This window comes from Strigops habroptila, chromosome 6 (genome assembly GCF_004027225.2).
Source record: "Strigops habroptila isolate Jane chromosome 6, bStrHab1.2.pri, whole genome shotgun sequence".
NCBI lineage: Eukaryota > Metazoa > Chordata > Aves > Psittaciformes > Psittacidae > Strigops > Strigops habroptila.
This window is the reverse complement of record NC_044282.2, coordinates 69,094,671-69,100,670: the sequence shown is the minus strand read 5'-3', so window position 1 is coordinate 69,100,670 and position 6,000 is coordinate 69,094,671.

Sequence of the window (6,000 nt, the reverse complement as noted above, 5' to 3'; positions counted from 1 at the left end):
TAATAAAGCGGCCGCTGAATTTCCAGTCTGTCACACAAGGTGCTGCAGAACTCAGAAATCCTGACCCCGTTGTTACACCAAGCTGGTGGCAAAACATGTAGATGGGAATGAAAGCACTGGCCTAGAGAAGCAGGGAAATTGAGAAATCTAATCAGTTCTTTTAAAAAGAGGGTGGTTACTATTCAAGTTGTGATTTATTGAGATAAAGGACCCATAGATCACAGAAAGACTTAGGTTGCCTGCAGGAGAAGGTTATTCTTTTTTTTTTTTCTTTCCTTTTTTTTTTTAGAGAAGACCCTTGTGTGTGCATTTGCAGCTTATAGCTAAGAGGTTGGAGCTAGAAGCTAATCAGCCATTCTGTCTCCTATCTACTGATCTGCTGGCGTTGGGGGAAGGGGAATGTGGGCAAACAGGCATTAAATTCCACCGGCAGGCGACGAGAAGGTATTCCTTGATAAGCAGCATCCAAAATGATGAGCGGTAAAGCAAAGCCCCTGTGAGGAAGCAGGGGAAGAGGCAAGGAAAGCTTTAGCCATCTGTCTCAACCCAGCCTTGCTCAATGCTCGCCAGAGCAGAGGTCACCACCAACAATAATAACCCTCAAGAAGCCAGACGTATGCTTTCCATTCACCAATAATCTACAAAGCGTCTTAGGGTGAAATCCTGGCTCCTCTGAAGTCAATGGGAGCTTTGCCAACGACTTCAGTGGAGCCAGGTTTTCATCCCAGATAATTTTAAAGCAACCCGCAGGCTTAAAGATAAAACAGCATCCTAGGAGTGAGCGCAGGCAGGAGCAAGCTGAGGAGGGCAGATGGGGCTCTACCAGCTACGCTCCTCTGACAAGCTGTCAGTCTTACAGAGAGGATGCCTCCACAGTCCTGGAGCAGTACCAGGACTGACAGTAAAGTGGACAAGCAAGTAAGCACCAATATGTTTTAACTGCTGGGACAACAGGGGTGCAGGACCCAAGTGAGCCATGAGGCTCTGACATGAAACTCAGTGGTGCTCCCACCTCTATGTGCTCCTCACTTCTGAGATACAGCATATAAAGTGACTTATGTTGTGATATATTATACAGTATTTTTTTCTCCCCCCTCCTTATCCAGCAGTTCTCACACTGGCCTTAAAGGGTGTCACCTGGTGGCACTCATCCAAAATGAATGGGTTTTCACAGTTGACCAGGTACAATCAATGACTATTCATTTTGGTCACTAGGACCTTACTAGCCTCTGCAAGTAATGTGCCTCAGTTAGGCAACAGTTTGTTTTTCAGGACTCATAACACCCAGTGTAGGTGCCTACACAGTGATGTAGTGAGGTTGGCCGTATGCAGTGCAGTGGACAGCATGTGAGGTGGTCAGTCACGATGGCTACGGCAGGAGACAGGCACACCACTAGCAGGACATGCCAGAGAGGACATTGCAAATCCAGCCCCGGACACAGTTCCTTGGCCTTCAGTGCTGAAGGGGCATGATGGTCATGGATAGCTCTTGTGCATTTTTGTTGACAGTCTGGTATAAGGGAGACCATGGGGCCCTTCATCTGGCAGCGCTTTAACTGAAGCCAAGAGATCCTTGAAACACCTCCGTGGGAGCGAGTCCTCACCACATGGAGGAGGCTGCAACAGGGACAGCAACAACTCCCTTTTGAAGCCATGCAGTGAGGTACTTAGGATCTGTGGGGCTTGAGAGAGGCAGAACATCAGATGATGAGCTACCACAGCTTACTGACTCCTCACACATCAGCTGAGCTACACTACCTGACCATGTAGTGCACCTGTCATATCACAAATGGGTGTGAATTTAACCCTGTTCTGAACCGGCAGTGTGCGCTTGCAGCCCAGAAAGCCAACCGTATCCTGGGCTGCATCAAAAGAAGCGTGACCAGCAGGTCAAAGGAGGTGATCCTGCCCCTCTACTCTGCTCTCGTGAGACCTCACTTGGAGCACTGTGTACAGTTCTGGTGTCCTCAACATAAAAAGGACATGGAGCTGTTGGAGCAAGTCCAGAGGAGGGCCACGAGGATGATAAGAGGGCTGGAGCACCTCCCGTATGAAGACAGGCTGAGAAAGTTGGGGCTGTTCAGCCTGGAGAAGAGAAGGCTGCGTGGAGACCTCATAGCAGCCTTCCAGTATCTGAAGGGGGTCTACAAGGATGCTGGGGAGGGACTCTTCCTTAGGGACTGTAGTGGTAGGACAAGGGGTAATGGGTTCAAACTTAAACAGGGGAAGTTTAGATTAGGTATAAGGAAGAAGTTCTTTACAGTGAGGGTGGTGGGGCACTGGAATGGGTTGCCCAGGGAGGTTGTGAATGCTCCATCCCTGGCGGTGTTCAAGGCCAGGTTGGACAGAGCCTTGGACCACATGGTTTAGTGCAAGGTGTCCCTGCTCATGGCAGAAGGATTGGAACTAGATGATCTTAAGGTCCTTTCCAACCCTTACTATTCTATGATTCTATGATTCTATGAAGAGCTTCAGCTCAGTGTGTTTCCCCTGGCACTGGTGAGGGGCTGGGAGTGCACACAAGCTGAGTCTGCTTTTATCACTGGAGGGAAGAGAAATAGAAGGTAACAGCTGAGGTGTGAGCTGTGAAACTTCACAGAGAAGGAGCTATGAAAGGAGCACACCTCCCTTACCCCAGCACCACCATCAGACCCACTTACTGATGTACCACATCCTTGGAGCAGCATCCCCCTCAGCCTACCACTGGGCCTCCTCCCCCAGGCAAAACCTCACTTCATTTTCCAGGGACGAGATGGTAGCTGCTGGAGCAAGTGCTCACCCACCCAGGAGAGGCAAGCTTTTCCCTTTGCTTTTAAGTCCCATCTTCCCTACAGGTTGCATTTCAGCCATCTGGATTCGTCAATGAAGTAATCTGCTGATTTAACAGTGTTTGTGTGAATTCAAATGGGCATCTACAGCACACAGCGCGCTCTCTGTTCCCCGGCTGCTCACCCGCAGCCATGCAGGCATCCTAGTACCCAAGTACTGCTTCTATGCTGATGTTTTTAAGTGGGAAGAGGCTTTGGTTTCTTGCTGCCACCTGCTCGCTGCCAACAGTGGCATTGCTCTATCCCTCACTGTCTTTCCACAACAGTTTAATGCATAAAACTGAATGTCCCTCGAAGAAAGGCGTACCAGCACAGGCCCATCTCATCTGGATTAAAGATGTCTCTTGGTTCAGTCTCTTTCATAAGGCGAGGGAGAACTTACATTACCCAGAGCTCAGCAGCAGATCCATGTGTGTGTTTTTCACCAGGCTGTCACTCGGACTGTTTCACATTACAAGCCTTCAATCTCACTCTGGCTGACGATTTGTGCTATTAAGCTCTGAAATACAGAACTCAAGTGCCAAGTTTCCACTTTTCTTCAACAGGCGGCATTCACTGACAGCCACCAGCCTGGGTCAGACACTGGCAAACCTGGGGGACAGTTCTCCTGCTTCTTCACTGCCCATCCATTTCCCTCTTTAACTGCCCCATTTGGTCTCACTGCCGCTGGGTGCTTGCCTAGGGGTGCAGGAGCAGAGCCCAGGCTGCGCAATGACAGATGAAGTACATCAGTGTTTTTATCTTCTCAATATTTTGATTAGCTCAAGAAATGTTTGGGTTAAAAAAAAACACCACATTTTTTAAAGACCACGTGACAGTCCCACAGGCTGTGATGGCTCTATGTGATATTGAATAGCTCTGTATGATTTGACGCATAACCAAGAGCATCAGTGCATTATCGGGTATTTATCAACGAGTTATAAATGGTTATAAACCTGGTGGAGGGGTTGTACCTTGCTGTAATGCACCCAGGGCAGCCCCGTGGCAGTCCCTTCCCTGCACAATCATCTGTGCCGATCGTTCCTACTGCAGCACTTACACAACATGTTTGTGGATGAAAACTCCTTAAATCCAAAGGGTTTGGGGTTGTGGCTTTTGGTCACATCTTGAACCATACTACAGTGCAATTATTTTAACCATACTCCTTCCTAACGGTTAATCACTTACAGTAGTTATCGCTGGAAGGGAAACCTGACTGGAAGGGTACAAGACATCATTCCGAGCCATTTGTGACCACAGCCTTCAGATGCAACAAGACCTGCAAGAAACCTCCCACGAGCTCCAATTCTCCTCATGTCCCAACTCTTCCAGCTTCCTGGGTCAGGCGCACCGCAGGCAGAGGATGCCACGATGTGCCTTGGGACCTGCTGGCACTGCACACTGGAACCACATCTCACCTTTACATCACAGGAACCCTGCTGAGAACATTGGTCTCAGACTGAAAACGTTTTGGATAGGGAACACTTCTTTTTCACCAATTTGCCCATTCAGACATTTTGATGTCCCAGCTGCCACACCAGCCCTGAGCACTCATATCATCACTTTTACACATAACATTCCCAATTGTGGAAGAACAACAATTCCAAAATTCGTATTTTCTGTTAGGTGCCTTTATTTATGTTTCAAGTTTATTTGAGCTGTGTTCTTGTTACACTGAGCTGCATCTTCAGCACCCAGAAAGAGGTTTAGCTCCATCAGACTGGATGCAAAGACACTGATTTACAGAAAGCAATAATCCAACCCTCATTTTCACATATTTTCGAATACACGTTCATTTTCAATTTGGGGGCCTCCCACCCGAGAGACAAAGGTTTTTTCCACTGCACTTAGGCACTCAGCAACCAAGAGGAAGGGAAACAACAGTGAGGAGCATGAACCCCCAGCAGCCCAAGTCCTCCTGTGCTGAGGATGCACAGACCAGCCGGAGGGGACAGGACACTTCAGCACAGCTCTGTCCCTGGGGAGCAGCGGTGGAAGGCACTTGTGCAAGGTGCAGCCGTGAAGCGGGACGGGTGCGGGTGCCCTGGCTGGGTGCCCTGGGTAACCAAGGCTTGTGGAGGGGCAGGTCGGCACAAGAAGGAGGGGAGTTGGGGGTGGGGGGGTGGTGGAAACTAGGCTGAAGCAGGAGCTGCAGTGAGGGAGAAGGGAAAGGGGGGGAGCGGGGAAGGGGGGAAGGACAGCAGGGGAGGGAGGCAGGGCAGTATAAAAGCATCCAACACGCACCTCTCCCGACATAAGAGCGAGAGGGCGAGAAAGTTGGGTCTGGAAGCTGCAGCAGCAGGAGCCAGGAGGAGAGCCAGCCGCTTGCAAACACGCACGCACGGTGGCAGGAGAGTGCGGAGCTGCCCCTGCCAGCCCTAGGGCCACTGGAGGGAAGAGAGAGGAGAGATGGAGCCAGGTATCCAGCTCCGAGGGACGGCAGGCAGCTGAAGCTTTTCGCAGCCCCTCGCCCTCCGTCCCCACCCATTTCCCACGGCCGAGCCGGGGGGTAGAGAGAAGGAGGAGGAAGGGGAGCCGGGGGGGATCAGCGCTCTGCCCCTCTTCCCCTGGGGGAGCCGCAGCCGCCCCGTCGAGGGCTGGGAGCGGGCGGGGGTCGCGGTGCGGCCCCGCTCCCTCACACCCCCAACGCGAGGCTACGGGACGGGGCCCGGCAGGGCAGGCAAGGCAGGACGACGCCTCGACGGGCGCCCTGAGGAGGAGGGAGCCGCGGGGCGGGCGAGGACACGGCGGAGGGGTGAAGCTGGTCCAGGGGCCACCCCCATCCCCTTGCGAGGAGGGAGGCGATAGCCCCAAGCTCTCTCCTCCCCTCGGAGCGTCCCGGCTTCCCCGCCATGTGAGAGTCGTCCCCAGCTCCCCCCCCCCGCCTCTCCCTCCCTCCTCCCTCTCACTCGCACACACGCTCCCGGCGGCTCCCCCCCGTCCTCACAGCGTCTCCCCGCCGGCAGCCGAGCCCCGCTGCTCTCCGTCGGCCCGCGGCTCCCCGAGGCGGCGGGGGCTCGGCCCGCTCCTTCCCTCCGACGGTGACTCTGGGTTGCAGGGCTGCCCGCAGAAACGCCGCCGGCCCGCGGCCCCGTCGCGGCTACCTGCCGCCCCCCGCCGCAGCCGGGCAGCGCCGCGATTTTCGCCGCCGCCGCGGCGTCCCGCCCCGACGTGGCTCCGCCGTGGTGTGGCG